Genomic DNA, 17432 nt, shown 5'->3' on the forward strand with positions numbered 1-17432 from the left:
GATTTACAACACCCATTGTCTGATTCGAACCAGTCACGTCTCAGGGATGCAAATTGCGGTGGCCTCCACCAATGAGGCCTGTAGCATTTCAGAGTGAAATGAGTTGCGGTGACATAGCACCCACATATATAAAGACTAGTGTCAGTTAATATAGTCATACGTATTAGCTGTTAAGACGTGAAATGTTTGGTAATAGCCACGCTTGTTTTGAATTGTATAAATGATCTCGCGAATATGCAATGAGCGTTATTTTTCGGGAATACTTTGAAGGTAAGTGAGTAAATGTTGTTTTTTCACCGAAAGGTCCATACTATATTTACTCTTACGTCAAGCATAGGTAACTACGGCACTACTAGATTAGAATGATTGCTTATACACAGCTACGATTCGCACGATGACGTTCTACTATACTTAGTCTAATGCTGGGGGCACGGGTGGCCCAGTCGTCTAAGGCGCCGCGATTCGCTGTGCAGAGTTGCGTCCCTTGGGAATGCCAGTAACCTATGATTGTGGGTTCGAATCCCGGTTCGCCCCGATTATGTTTCTAGGTTTGTCAGCACCATACCCGTGCTCTTTGGTTTCACCGAAGTGGTAAACGTCTGAGACCTGCATCACTTTTTGCTTTCCTCCAACATTAAGCTGACACGCCTTGATATAACTGGAATACTGTTAAAAGCGGCGTTAAACCCAACTCACTCACTCACACTAGTCTAATGCTGAATTTGCACCAGCCTTCGCAAGGTCCGTCAGAGTTCAAATTACATAATATCGTGGCAGGTTTTATACCCACTTGTTCCGAAACCATTAATGTTTGAATACAAACTTTCCATTCATCATGTTTAAATGACTATTCTATGGAATACTGTAAGGGACATTCTCGCGATCTCGCATTCTCGCGATCTCGACCTTTGGAAACGAGGTAAATATGCCCAAAACCCGAGAATGCGAGGTCGCGAGAACGCGAGATTTGGCCAAAATCTCGCGTTCTCGCGATCTCGCATTCTCGTGTTTTTGGTACATAGCACTTTTTGTCAAAAGTCGAGAACGCGAGAATGCGACATTTGGACATGATGCAAAATCTCGTAATCTCGCAATCTCGACTTGTCAAATTAGGCCACAAAAACACGAAATCGCGAGAACGCGAGAATGCGACATTTCATTTTCTCGCGATCTCGCGTTCTCGTGTTCTCGCGTTTTAGACGCTGTCCGTGCGCATGTGTAATATCACAAGGTCAAGGCCCATGCGCACGTTAGAAGTCCTTTGGTCATGCTTCTTTCGTGCTCTTCATTCTCCAAGTAGCATTTAGCAAACTTATGACTTGAGCTTGAAAATGCTATGTAATTTACATACACAAAGTCTGAGTCATCTCCCGTTGTTACAGTTTCCTATGTTCTTTATGATAAAACCCTCAACATGCTCAATATAATTTAACAAAAGAAATTGTGTACATGAATGTCCAATGATAGTGAAAACATTAATGTGTCCGAAAGCTGGAAACAAAACTATTACCGTCAGTGAGTGAGTAATATTGCTTAAAGCCGCACCAGCAGTACTACAGTTACAGAAATAATCACAGGCCAGTGAGTTTCTCAATGAGGCAATGTTATACACGGCTAGCATATTCATGAAAGGCAAAATTCTCACAGACCAATTTGAAATACAAAATTAATTATCATATTTTCATCCGCTCCAACCTGACTACAAAACATCCCGCTTTACATTATTTTATAGTTAAAATGGATAAAATTATCATTAAACCGCCCGCATGTTATCATAAATGAGCGGGCCACTGTTAAAGAAATAAACGACGAGTGGGAGTACAATAAAACACTGCAGGGAGAATAAACCATGAGGGGCTAGTGTTTTATTGTACAATAAACAACAACCACGAGTCGTTTAATGATTATATGAGATATCAACATTATGTACAGCCTCTTTAAGGATGTTGATAAAATGTACAAGGTTTAAAAATATTTACCCCTATTTAAGGCGGGTATTTCCCGCATATGCTCACACAATCCTCAGGTCGATTACACGTACCTTTTCTCCCAAAACCGATTGTCATATTGTAACCGGGGATTGTGAAGGAAAATACAATTTCAAACATAGGCTACGGGTGTGAGTGTTTATTGCCAGAGTAGATAATGACATCCTTTAATGTAAAAAACAATAACATTATAAAAACAATACTGCATAGGTTTCATACACATACATATTCACACAATCATTCAGTTCATATAAACATACGTCTATATTCTGTACATGAACATGAACTTAATTATCAATGATATACAAAATCATTATCTTAACCCTATAATAAACAAACAATTTATCAAGGGCGATAACTCGATCCCGACATCACTCATAAGATACAATATAAACCTGGTCCATGTTGTAAAATACACTTAACATTATAAATACAATTACCACTTTCTTGAAACTGCTGTATTTATTCAGTAACTCACCATATATTCGGCACGATACACTACTTAAAATTTATATTTCGAGACACGACAAACATGTAAACTATCCGTACCCTGTGGGTGACACTGGGATGTTTATCGTCTTCATGCAGCCGCCATTACGATAGAAGTGCCACAACATCCACGGAGAGCAACCTGACGGTCACTTCCCTCTCACAACGTCGTCACTCACTGCGTTATAAAGCTACAAGATCACAATCGAATCATCAGAAATGAGGTCATGATTAATCGTATAATACATCCCGCTTCGTTCTTCGATGTTCTTAGCGATTAAACGCGTAGTCATCTATAGAGTAAGTGCGAGAGTTGGGTTTAACACTGCTTTTATCAGTATTCCAGTTATATCACAGCGTGTCAGCTTAATATGAGAGGAAAGCCCGAAGTGATGCAGGTCTCAGACGTTTACCTCTTCGATGAAGCCCACGAGAACGGGTATGGTGAAACAAGAAACATAATCAGGGCAGACCGGGATTCGAACCCACAATCATAGGTTTCGGGCGTGCCCAACTGACGCAACTCTGCACAGAGAATCGCGGCGCCTTAGACGACTGGGCCACCCAAATGAGTGTTTATATATTTGATGTCAGACCGCCGTCATATAGCTGGAATATTGCTGAGTGCGGTGTTAACAACAAACAAACAAAATCTTTCTGAAAAATACCATTAGGCATCCATGTTGGTTATTTGACTGTTAGTTGTCAGACAATATTTGTCAAATTCAGTCAGTTCACAGGCAAGAAAGGGAGCGTGTTCTTGACTTTATTATGTTACCAGTCTACATATATATTTCTGTATAAGTAAAATACTTGGAAAATGTGCATTCTGACATTGTCAAAAGTCACGTGATTTTGAGCAGCCATTTTGAAATAAACTGCATTAATTTGCAAAGCAGAAATTTCTATGAACCTTGTGGTTTATTTCGTCGTTTTGATGTCAAAAGACACGAGCGTGAGATTTTATTCATCATCCAACATCATTCTTCCAACTTTTTGAGTTTTTAGACAGTAATAAGCAGTGTCTTAAAGATGTTGGATACAATGGTTCGTGCGCACCTCAGTTCACGCCGTTGCACGCGAGTTTGCCGTGACGCATTACCTTACAAAATAGTTACATACAACTGTATAGGCAATTAGCACAAAAACACGAGAACGCGAGATCGCGAGAATTGACCAATCTCGCGTTCTCGCGTTCTCGTGTTTTTGAAAATAGTTACATACAACTGTATAGGCTATTAGCACAAAAACACGAGAACGCGAGATCGCGAGATCGCGACACTTGACCAATCTCGCGTTCTCGCGTTCTCGCGTTCTCGTGTTTTTGAAAATAGTTACATATAACTCTATTGGCAATTAGCACAAAAACACGAGAACGCGAGATCGCGAGATCGCAACACTTGACAAATGTCGCAATCTCGCGTTCTCGTGTTTTTGAAAATAGTTACATACATCTGTATAGGCAATTAGCACAAAAACACGAGAACGCGAGATCGCGACACTTGACCAATCTCGCGTTCTCGCGTTCTCGCGTTCTCGTGTTTTTGAAAATAGTTACATATAACTCTATAGGCAATTAGCACAAAAACACGAGAACGCGAGATCGCGAGATCGCAACACTTGACCAATGTCGCAATGTCGCGTTCTCGTGTTTTTGAAAATAGTTACATACAACTGTATAGGCATTTAGCACAAAAACACGAGAACGCGAGATCGCGACACTTGACCAATGTCGCAATCTCGCGTTCTCGCGTTCTCGTGTTTTTGAAAATAGTTACATATAACTGTATAGGCATTTAGCACAAAAACACGAGAACGCGAGATCGCGACACTTGACCAATGTCGCAATCTCGCGTTCTCGCGTTCTCGTGTTTTGGTGCTAATTGCCTATACAGTTATATGTAACTATTTTCAAAAACACGAGAGCGCGAGAACGCGAGATTGCGACATTGGTCAAGTGTCGCGATCTCGCGTTCTCGTGTTTTTGTGCTGATTTCCTATACAGTCATCGTGGGGCTCAGTCGTCTATTGAATACTGTAAGGGACATTCTCGCGATCTCGCATTCTCGCGATCTCGACCTTTGGAAACGAGGTAAATATACCCAAAACACGAGAATGCGAGATCGCGAGAACGCGAGATTTGGCCAAATTCTCGCGTTCTCGCGTTCTCGCGATCTCGCATTCTCGTGTTTTTGGTACATAGAACTTTTTGTCAAAAGTCGAGAACGCGAGAATGCGACATTTGGACATGATGCAAAATCTCGCAATCTCGCAATCTCGACTTGTCAAATTAGGCCACAAAAACACGAAATCGCGAGAATGCGAGAATGCGACATTTCATTTTCTCGCGATCTCGCGTTCTCGTGTTCTCGCGTTTTAGACGCTGTCCGTGCGCATGTGTAATATCATAAGGTCAAGCGCATGCGCACGTTAGAAGTCCTTTGGTCATGCTTCTTTCATGCTCTTCATTCCCCAAGTAGCATTTAGCAAACTTATGACTTGAGCTTGAAAATGCTATGTAATTTACATACACAAAGTCTGAGTCATCTCCCGTTGTTACAGTTTCCTATGTACTTTATAATAAAACCCTCAACATGCTCAATATAATTTAACAAAAGAAATTGTGTCTATGAATGTCAAATGATGGTGAAAACATAAATGTGTCCGAAAGCTGGAAACAAAACTATTACCGTCAGTGAGTGAGTGAGTAATATTGCTTAAAGCCGCATCAGCAGTATTGCAGTTATTCGCGGCTACACTGTCAGTTACAGAAATAATCACAAGCCTGTGAGTTTCTCAATGAGGCAATTTTATACACGGCTAGAATATTCATTAAAATAAAATTCTCACAGACCAATTTGTAGCATTCGGATAAAATGATATTGTCTGATGCTGTTTTTTTTGTTGTTTTTATACGATACCATATTCGCTACTTTAATTAATTGATTTTCATCCGCTGCCGCCTGACAACAAAACATCCTGCCTTACATTATTCTAATGCCCTCAAATTCCTAGAAATAGAAGTATCGTTAATATGAGTGTTCCTACTTTCTTTACCTGATAAAATACTCCGTACACGTAGCCCTACTGAGCACACATGATGCATGCGAATCGCATCCGCCGACAGCAATTGTACACATATGCCTAAAGTAGGTCGATAAGAACAAAATAAAAACGTTAAAACTAAAATGCCTCCTGTCTCCCATGTTTTTAAAAAATCAATCAAACTGTAACTATTAATTTTATTGCGGCCTTAACATTCAAATGACAGGCATGCTTATACTGGAAAAGTACCCCCAATATCCAGCCTGGGGGACCGGCATGACTCTGAATAAGTGAGTGAGTTTGGCTTAACACTGCTTTGAACAGTGTGTATATTTTAGTTATATCCCGGCTTGTCGGTTTAAAGGGGCACTAATCTTCTTCTCGGCTGTCTAACACTGCCAGCTGGGGCTCACCATCTGCCGATTTGCTCACTGACGCAACTGAGCGTGACAAGAGACTGGACTACCGTGTTCAAGAACATTGGTTGGTTACCTGTAATCTCTGAATCTCAGACAAAGGGCGCATGTTAATTAATTTCTTCAGCCTAAACAAACGGACAAAAAGAACGATGGAAGCTCATCGGATGTCGTTATTTGGAAATACCCCAGATGGTTATAAACTGAGGGCCAAAAGAAACGTTACCAACATTAACTGATTTGCCACTTTGAAACAAAGATGCCAACCTGTTCAAAAACAGTTAAGAACACATTTCACGAATACAGCCTTCATGTTCTCTGTCGTTCTTTGCACGTGCTTTGCGGATTTTGGGAAATATTGGTGTTTTTCAGCAATTTTTTAAAACAATCTTCCCCAAATTATCGTGCAATTTCCGAGTTGAATTACGCAGGGATCTGTTCCCTATCAATGGTTGCGATGATTAACACCAACGAACAAGCCAAGAGAGAGCCATAGGTATGCTGCAGATGGGAGCGACACAGAGAGCGGTTGCCATTAACATGAACTGCTCCAAGATGACCATTACCAGACTGGTCGCACGTCTCCGACAGACTGGCAGAACCGCAGACAGACCACGGAGTGACAGACCAAAGGTCACGACCCCGCAGGATGACCGCTTTTTACGGGTACGTCATCTGAGGAACAGATTTCTTACTGTGACGTTATCAGATGCCAACAGCTTAGGACATCCGGTCAGCAGACAAACAGTGACCAGACGACTACGACATTATGGTCTCCGGGCTTATCGCCCTTTCAAGGGCATGACCTTGACCCGTCATCATCGACGTGCCAGATTGACGTGGTGCAGACAACTCAGCGATGGCAACAAAGGGAATGGCGGCGAGTGCTGTTTAGTGACGAGAGCAGGTTCCAACTCTTCAAACCTGATGGGCGGACGCGAGTGTATCGACGACGTGGTGAACGTACGGCTCCTTGTTGTGTCCAGGAGGTGGAACCTTTAGGGGGCGGAAGTGTGATGGTCTGGGACGACATTTGCGGGGACGAGAAGACGGAACTTGTCATCATCGAAGGCAATCTGACAGCACAACGCTACACTGACAATATCTTACGGCCAGTGGTTCTTCCTTTCATCCAGCGTCAACAACGGACGGTGTTCCAACAAGATAACGCCACACCCCATAAAGCCCGTATTACTAGAGACTTCCTCAACGCCAACAACGTGACTGTCCTGCCGTGGACAGCTCGATCACCAGATCTGTCACCCACAGAACATCTCTGGGACCAGCTGGGGCGTCGTCTTCGGAAACATTAACATCCTCCCATCACGAGACAAGCGTTGATCGTTGCCCTCCGTGAGGAATGGAATCTGAAACCTGCAGTCGATGTGAGAACCCTTGTCTACTCAGTGCAACACCGCATTCGAAGATGCATTGCCGCTCATTGAGGTCATATCCCGTATTGAACGGTCTGGGCCGTCGTCACCTTAAAGTTGTAACCAATGTTGTTGATCGAATACTGGACGAATGACCCCTTGTCAAGAAATGTCCCTGTTGGAGGTCAAGGACTTTGTTGTTGAATTAGTAAATTCGCATTTTACTGTTCTGAATGATGTATTTCTACAATACAATAATTGTTATCGCTGCTTCAATTTGTTTTGGTCATATTTTATCCTAGAAATATCGTTGGTAACGTTTCTTTTGGCCGTCAGTTTTTTTTTATAGTATCCCAGCTGTGAAAGCATTTTCGGGTTTTGGATTGCGCGGATAATACGATTGCTATCTCTTGTTGTCATCCACGTTTTGGGGCATAACCCTATACCTGTGTCTTTGTTGCCATTCACTAGAAGCTCAGTTAATGAATCTATTACAGGTATAGTTAGTAGTAGCACTACTCAGATTACCTGACAACGGTTCCCATTTGGCATGTCTTGTGTCTGGGGTAATTATTTCATCTGAATCCAGGTTTGAAATGAGGTGAAATGTATGTTATGTAATATTCACGTGGCAGCCAAGCAAGAGGAGTGATCAGTTCATTTACTTTTTTGTACACGGATCATTCCTCGCCATCAAAAGTTCCACAGAAAATACGTTCATTGATTAATCACTGTTATCTTGCACAGTGGATTTGTAAGTGTTTACATGTGTAGGTTTACTAAAGCAGACGGAATACACTCATATCATGGCGTGAAGTGCCGATGTAAAAACAACATACTTGGTTCAAAGGATTAGCCGATAATACGTTTATTGATTGTTCATCAACTCCATGGATAGTTTTAAAGCACCATGGACATCATGAACATAATTGTCACACGTGCTATCTTAGCTGACCGATGAGACTTGACACCTTTGTAAAAACATCTGAAAGAAACTTAGTGATCAGTTGCGAAACGAACACGGGTTATAATATCCAGAAACGCTATATGTATATATTTTAACATTTGAATGTAACAGAGCCATGTGACGTCGAATAAGTTTATTTGTACAGCTGCAGACGTATGGGATATTGTTCCTGTATGTGAATATTCACGGATACATTCCTCGAACAAGGAAGCTGCCCAAATGTATACATAAAACTGCGGTGGGTCGTAATTATGATATTTGCATTTTGTTTTCATTCATTTGCTGTTGCATTGGATAGAATCAGTTTTGTTCTTCTTGTACCTGTAGGCGTGTATACATGTATATTACACTCAATGTGTAAGAAGTGATTCACTCAGGCAATTTATAAAATGTCTAAATATTTCAGTAATATAGAAATTGACTGAATCCAAGTCCAGATTGACTAACAATTTTTAAGAGGTTCAAAAGGGCTTAAAAATAGACTATTTATCCTAGTATTAGAGTGAGTGAGTGTGTTTGTTTTTACCCCCCTTTTAGCACTATTTCAGCAATAACCACTAGGCTACCCGACCGCCCCGCTAGTATTAGAAGCCAAAACTATAGAAACGTACTTTGAATTTTGTTTTCTTTTAATCCTATCATTTTCAGTCACTGGGTGATGAAATTGACCGATTTTCAGTCAATTTGTAAAATAACTGAATATTTAGGCGTTGCAAAAATTGCCTTCGTGAAACTTTATACATTTTGGCTAAACAAAATACCCACAATGAAATACTATCAATAAAAGCGATACATGCGCTTACGAATGGCGCAGCACAGGTCGCGAACTAGTCTTGATATCTGCTATATCATCCGGATACTCACGGGGGAGGTTGGGTGGGGGCGGGGAGGACGGGGGACAATAACTAAGGCAACAACCAGTCTCGGGGCATTTCTGTAGATGACTGTATAGGAAATCAGCACAAAAACACGAGAACGCGAGAACGCGAGATTGCGACATTGGTCAAGTGTCGCGATCTCGCGTTCTCGTGTTTTTGTGCTAAATGCCTATACAGTTATATGTAACTATTTTCAAAAACACGAGAACGCGAGAACGCGAGATTGCGACATTGGTCAAGTGTCGCGATTTCGCGTTCTCGTGTTTTTGTGCTAAATGCCTATACAGTTGTATGTAACTATTTTCAAAAACACGAGAACGCGAGATTGCGACATTGGTCAAGTGTTGCGATCTCGCGATCTCGCGTTCTCGTGTTTTTGTGCTTATTGCCTATAGAGTTATATGTAACTATTTTCAAAAACACGAGAACGCGAGAACGCGAGAACGCGAGATTGGTCAAGTGTCGCGATCTCGCGTTCTCGTGTTTTTGTGCTAATTGCCTATACAGATGTATGTAACTATTTTCAAAAACACGAGAACGCGAGATTGCGACATTGGTCAAGTGTTGCGATCTCGCGATCTCGCGTTCTCGTGTTTTTGTGCTAATTGCCAATAGAGTTATATGTAACTATTTTCAAAAACACGAGAACGCGAGAACGCGAGAACGCGAGATTGGTCAAGTGTTGCGATCTCGCGATCTCGCGTTCTCGTGTTTTTGTGCTAATTGCCAATAGAGTTATATGTAACTATTTTCAAAAACACGAGAACGCGAGAACGCGAGAACGCGAGATTGGTCAAGTGTCGCGATCTCGCGATCTCGCGTTCTCGTGTTTTTGTGCTAATTGCCAATAGAGTTATATGTAACTATTTTCAAAAACACGAGAACGCGAGAACGCGAGAACGCGAGATTGGTCAAGTGTCGCGATCTCGCGATCTCGCGTTCTCGTGTTTTTGTGCTAATAGCCTATACAGTTGTATGTAACTATTTTCAAAAACACGAGAACGCGAGATTGCGACATTGGTCAATTCTCGCGATCTCGCGTTCTCGTGTTTTTGTGCTAATTGCCTATACAGTTGTATGTAACTATTTTGTAAGGTAATTCGTCACAGCAAACTCGCGTGCAACGGCGTGAACTGAGGTGCGCACGAACCATTGTATCCAACATCTTTAAGACACTGCTTATTACTGTCTACAAACTCAAAAAGTTGGAAGAATGATGTTGGATGATGAATAAAATCTCACGCTCGTGTCTTTTGACATCAAAACGACGAAATAAACCACAAGGTTCATAGAAATTTCTGCTTTGCAAATTAATGCAGTTTATTTCAAAATGGCTGCTCAAAATCACGTGACTTTTGACAATGTCAGAATGCACATTTTCCAAGTATTTTACTTATACAGAAATATATATGTAGACTGGTAACATAATAAAGTCAAGAACACGCTCCCTTTCTTGCCTGTGAACTGACTGAATTTGACAAATATTGTCTGACAACTAACAGTCAAATAACCAACATGGATGCCTAATGGTATTTTTCAGAAAGATTTTGTTTGTTTGTTGTTAACACCGCACTCAGCAATATTCCAGCTATATGACGGCGGTCTGACATCAAATATATAAACACTCATTTGGGTGGCCCAGTCGTCTAAGGCGCCGCGATTCTCTGTGCAGAGTTGCGTCAGTTGGGCACGCCCGAAACCTATGATTGTGGGTTCGAATCCCGGTCTGCCCTGATTATGTTTCTTGTTTCACCATACCCGTTCTCGTGGGCTTCATCGAAGAGGTAAACGTCTGAGACCTGCATCACTTCGGGCTTTCCTCTCATATTAAGCTGACACGCTGTGATATAACTGGAATACTGATAAAAGCAGTGTTAAACCCAACTCTCGCACTTACTCTATAGATGACTACGCGTTTAATCGCTAAGAACATCGAAGAACGAAGCGGGATGTATTATACGATTAATCATGACCTCATTTCTGATGATTCGATTGTGATCTTGTAACTTTATAACGCAGTGAGTGACGACGTTGTGAGAGGGAAGTGACCGTCAGGTTGCTCTCCGTGGATGTTGTGGCACTTCTATCGTAATGGCGGCTGCATGAAGACGATAAACATCCCAGTGTCACCCACAGGGTACGGATAGTTTACATGTTTGTCGTGTCTCGAAATATAAATTTTAAGTAGTGTATCGTGCCGAATATATGGTGAGTTACTGAATAAATACAGCAGTTTCAAGAAAGTGGTAATTGTATTTATAATGTTAAGTGTATTTTACAACATGGACCAGGTTTATATTGTATCTTATGAGTGATGTCGGGATCGAGTTATCGCCCTTGATAAATTGTTTGTTTATTATAGGGTTAAGATAATGATTTTGTATATCATTGATAATTAAGTTCATGTTCATGTACAGAATATAGACGTATGTTTATATGAACTGAATGATTGTGTGAATATGTATGTGTATGAAACCTATGCAGTATTGTTTTTATAATGTTATTGTTTTTTACATTAAAGGATGTCATTATCTACTCTGGCAATAAACACTCACACCCGTAGCCTATGTTTGAAATTGTATTTTCCTTCACAATCCCCGGTTACAATATGACAATCGGTTTTGGGAGAAAAGGTACGTGTAATCGACCTGAGGATTGTGTGAGCATATGCGGGAAATACCCGCCTTAAATAGGGGTAAATATTTTTAAACCTTGTACATTTTATCAACATCCTTAAAGAGGCTGTACATAATGTTGATATCTCATATAATCATTAAACGACTCGTGGTTGTTGTTTATTGTACAATAAAACACTAGCCCCTCATGGTTTATTCTCCCTGCAGTGTTTTATTGTACTCCCACTCGTCGTTTATTTCTTTAACAGTGGCCCGCTCATTTATGATAACATGCGGGCGGTTTAATGATAATTTTATCCATTTTAACTATAAAATAATGTAAAGCGGGATGTTTTGTAGTCAGGTTGGAGCGGATGAAAATATGATAATAAATTTTGTATTTCAAATTGGTCTGTGAGAATTTTGCCTTTCATGAATATGCTAGCCGTGTATAACATTGCCTCATGGAGAAACTCACTGGCCTGTGATTATTTCTGTAACTGTAGTACTGCTGGTGCGGCTTTAAGCAATATTACTCACTCACTGACGGTAATAGTTTTGTTTCCAGCTTTCGGACACATTAATGTTTTCACTATCATTGGACATTCATGTACACAATTTCTTTTGTTAAATTATATTGAGCATGTTGAGGGTTTTATCATAAAGAACATAGGAAACTGTAACAACGGGAGATGACTCAGACTTTGTGTATGTAAATTACATAGCATTTTCAAGCTCAAGTCATAAGTTTGCTAAATGCTACTTGGAGAATGAAGAGCACGAAAGAAGCATGACCAAAGGACTTCTAACGTGCGCATGGGCCTTGACCTTGTGATATTACACATGCGCACGGACAGCGTCTAAAACGCGAGAACACGAGAACGCGAGATCGCGAGAAAATGAAATGTCGCATTCTCGCGTTCTCGCGATTTCGTGTTTTTGTGGCCTAATTTGACAAGTCGAGATTGCGAGATTACGAGATTTTGCATCATGTCCAAATGTCGCATTCTCGCGTTCTCGACTTTTGACAAAAAGTGCTATGTACCAAAAACACGAGAATGCGAGATCGCGAGAACGCGAGATTTTGGCCAAATCTCGCGTTCTCGCGATCTCGCATTCTCGTGTTTTGGGCATATTTACCTCGTTTCCAAAGGTCGAGATCGCGAGAATGCGAGATCGCGAGAATGTCCCTTACAGTATTCCATAGTCGTCTGAGTTGTCGCAATTCGTTGTGTAGAGTTGCGTCCCTTGGATGTGCCAGAAACCTACAATGGAAGGTTTCCTCTCATTTTAAAGGGACACTGATCTACAGAAATGCCCCGAGACTGGTTGTTGCCTTAGTTATTGTCCCCCGTCCTCCCCGCCCCCACCCAACCTACCCCGTGAGTATCCGGATGATATAGCAGATATCAAGACTAGTTCGCGACCTGTGCTGCGCCATTCGTAAGCGCATGTATCGCTTTTATTGATAGTATTTCATTGTGGGTATTTTGTTTAGCCAAAATGTATAAAGTTTCACGAAGGCAATTTTTGCAACGCCTAAATATTCAGTTATTTTACAAATTGACTGAAAATCGGTCAATTTCATCACCCAGTGACTGAAAATGATAGGATTAAAAGAAAACAAAATTCAAAGTACGTTTCTATAGTTTTGGCTTCTAATACTAGCGGGGCGGTCGGGTAGCCTAGTGGTTATTGCTGAAATAGTGCTAAAAGGGGGGTAAAAACAAACACACTCACTCACTCTAATACTAGGATAAATAGTCTATTTTTAAGCCCTTTTGAACCTCTTAAAAATTGTTAGTCAATCTGGACTTGGATTCAGTCAATTTCTATATTACTGAAATATTTAGACATTTTATAAATTGCCTGAGTGAATCACTTCTTACATATTGAGTGTAATATACATGTATACACGCCTACAGGTACAAGAAGAACAAAACTGATTCTATCCAATGCAACAGCAAATGAATGAAAACAAAATGCAAATATCATAATTACGACCCACCGCAGTTTTATGTATACATTTGGGCAGCTTCCTTGTTCGAGGAATGTATCCGTGAATATTCACATACAGGAACAATATCCCATACGTCTGCAGCTGTACAAATAAACTTATTCGACGTCACATGGCTCTGTTACATTCAAATGTTAAAATATATACATATAGCGTTTCTGGATATTATAACCCGTGTTCGTTTCGCAACTGATCACTAAGTTTCTTTCAGATGTTTTTACAAAGGTGTCAAGTCTCATCGGTCAGCTAAGATAGCACGTGTGACAATTATGTTCATGATGTCCATGGTGCTTTAAAACTATCCATGGAGTTGATGAACAATCAATAAACGTATTATCGGCTAATCCTTTGAACCAAGTATGTTGTTTTTACATCGGCACTTCACGCCATGATATGAGTGTATTCCGTCTGCTTTAGTAAACCTACACATGTAAACACTTACAAATCCACTGTGCAAGATAACAGTGATTAATCAATGAACGTATTTTCTGTGGAACTTTTGATGGCGAGGAATGATCCGTGTACAAAAAAGTAAATGAACTGATCACTCCTCTTGCTTGGCTGCCACGTGAATATTACATAACATACATTTCACCTCATTTCAAACCTGGATTCAGATGAAATAATTACCCCAGACACAAGACATGCCAAATGGGAACCGTTGTCAGGTAATCTGAGTAGTGCTACTACTAACTATACCTGTAATAGATTCATTAACTGAGCTTCTAGTGAATGGCAACAAAGACACAGGTGTAGGGTTATGCCCCAAAACGTGGATGACAACAAGAGATAGCAATCGTATTATCCGCGCAATCCAAAACCCGAAAATGCTTTCACAGCTGGGATACTATAAAAAAAAACTGACGGCCAAAAGAAACGTTACCAACGATATTTCTAGGATAAAATATGACCAAAACAAATTGAAGCAGCGATAACAATTATTGTATTGTAGAAATACATCATTCAGAACAGTAAAATGCGAATTTACTAATTCAACAACAAAGTCCTTGACCTCCAACAGGGACATTTCTTGACAAGGGGTCATTCGTCCAGTATTCGATCAACAACATTGGTTACAACTTTAAGGTGACGACGGCCCAGACCGTTCAATACGGGATATGACCTCAATGAGCGGCAATGCATCTTCGAATGCGGTGTTGCACTGAGTAGACAAGGGTTCTCACATCGACTGCAGGTTTCAGATTCCATTCCTCACGGAGGGCAACGATCAACGCTTGTCTCGTGATGGGAGGATGTTGACGTTTCCGAAGACGACGCCCCAGCTGGTCCCAGAGATGTTCTGTGGGTGACAGATCTGGTGATCGAGCTGTCCACAGCAGGACAGTCACGTTGTTGGCGTTGAGGAAGTCCCTAGTAATACGGGCTTTATGGGGTGTGGCGTTATCTTGTTGGAACACCGTCCGTTGTTGACGCTGGATGAAAGGAAGAACCACTGGCCGTAAGATATTGTCAGTGTAGCGTTGTGCTGTCAGATTGCCTTCGATGATGACAAGTTCCGTCTTCTCGTCCCCGCAAATGTCGTCCCAGACCATCACACTTCCGCCCCCTAAAGGTTCCACCTCCTGGACACAACAAGGAGCCGTACGTTCACCACGTCGTCGATACACTCGCGTCCGCCCATCAGGTTTGAAGAGTTGGAACCTGCTCTCGTCACTAAACAGCACTCGCCGCCATTCCCTTTGTTGCCATCGCTGAGTTGTCTGCACCACGTCAATCTGGCACGTCGATGTTGACGGGTCAAGGTCATGCCCTTGAAAGGGCGATAAGCCCGGAGACCATAATGTCGTAGTCGTCTGGTCACTGTTTGTCTGCTGACCGGATGTCCTAAGCTGTTGGCATCTGATAACGTCACAGTAAGAAATCTGTTCCTCAGATGACGTACCCGTAAAAAGCGGTCATCCTGCGGGGTCGTGACCTTTGGTCTGTCACTCCGTGGTCTGTCTGCGGTTCTGCCAGTCTGTCGGAGACGTGCGACCAGTCTGGTAATGGTCATCTTGGAGCAGTTCATGTTAATGGCAACCGCTCTCTGTGTCGCTCCCATCTGCAGCATACCTATGGCTCTCTCTTGGCTTGTTCGTTGGTGTTAATCATCGCAACCATTGATAGGGAACAGATCCCTGCGTAATTCAACTCGGAAATTGCACGATAATTTGGGGAAGATTGTTTTAAAAAATTGCTGAAAAACACCAATATTTCCCAAAATCCGCAAAGCACGTGCAAAGAACGACAGAGAACATGAAGGCTGTATTCGTGAAATGTGTTCTTTACTGTTTTTGAACAGGTTGGCATCTTTGTTTCAAAGTGGCAAATCAGTTAATGTTGGTAACGTTTCTTTTGGCCCTCAGTTTATAACCATCTGGGGTATTTCCAAATAACGACATCCGATGAGCTTCCATCGTTCTTTTTGTCCGTTTGTTTAGGCTGAAGAAATTAATTAACATGCGCCCTTTGTCTGAGATTCAGAGATTACAGGTAACCAACCAATGTTCTTGAACACGGTAGTCCAGTCTCTTGTCACGCTCAGTTGCGTCAGTGAGCAAATCGGCAGATGGTGAGCCCCAGCTGGCAGTGTTAGACAGCCGAGAAGAAGATTAGTGCCCCTTTAAACCGACAAGCCGGGATATAACTAAAATATACACACTGTTCAAAGCAGTGTTAAGCCAAACTCACTCACTTATTCAGAGTCATGCCGGTCCCCCAGGCTGGATATTGGGGGTACTTTTCCAGTATAAGCATGCCTGTCATTTGAATGTTAAGGCCGCAATAAAATTAATAGTTACAGTTTGATTGATTTTTTAAAAACATGGGAGACAGGAGGCAATTTAGTTTTAACGTTTTTATTTTGTTCTTATCGACCTACTTTAGGCATATGTGTACAATTGCTGTCGGCGGATGCGATTCGCATGCATCATGTGTGCTCAGTAGGGCTACGTGTACGGAGTATTTTATCAGGTAAAGAAAGTAGGAACACTCATATTAACGATACTTCTATTTCTAGGAATTTGAGGGCATTAGAATAATGTAAGGCAGGATGTTTTGTTGTCAGGCGGCAGCGGATGAAAATCAATTAATTAAAGTAGCGAATATGGTATCGTATAAAAAAACCAAAAAAAAAAACATCGGACAATATCATTTTATCCGAATGCTAAAAATTGGTCTGTGAGAATTTTATTTTAATGAATATTCTAGCCGTGTATAAAATTGCCTCATTGAGAAACTCACAGGCTTGTGATTATTTCTGTAACTGACAGTGTAGCCGCGAATAACTGCAATACTGCTGATGCGGCTTTAAGCAATATTACTCACTCACTCACTGACGGTAATAGTTTTGTTTCCAGCTTTCGGACACATTTATGTTTTCACCATCATTTGACATTCATAGACACAATTTCTTTTGTTAAATTATATTGAGCATGTTGAGGGTTTTATTATAAAGTACATAGGAAACTGTAACAACGGGAGATGACTCAGACTTTGTGTATGTAAATTACATAGCATTTTCAAGCTCAAGTCATAAGTTTGCTAAATGCTACTTGGGGAATGAAGAGCATGAAAGAAGCATGACCAAAGGACTACTAACGTGCGCATGCGCTTGACCTTATGATATTACACATGCGCACGGA

This window comes from Haliotis rufescens, unplaced genomic scaffold (genome assembly GCF_023055435.1).
Source record: "Haliotis rufescens isolate VD_foot unplaced genomic scaffold, xgHalRufe1.0.p SCAF_15, whole genome shotgun sequence".
In the NCBI taxonomy this organism is placed as follows: Eukaryota; Metazoa; Mollusca; class Gastropoda; order Lepetellida; family Haliotidae; genus Haliotis; species Haliotis rufescens.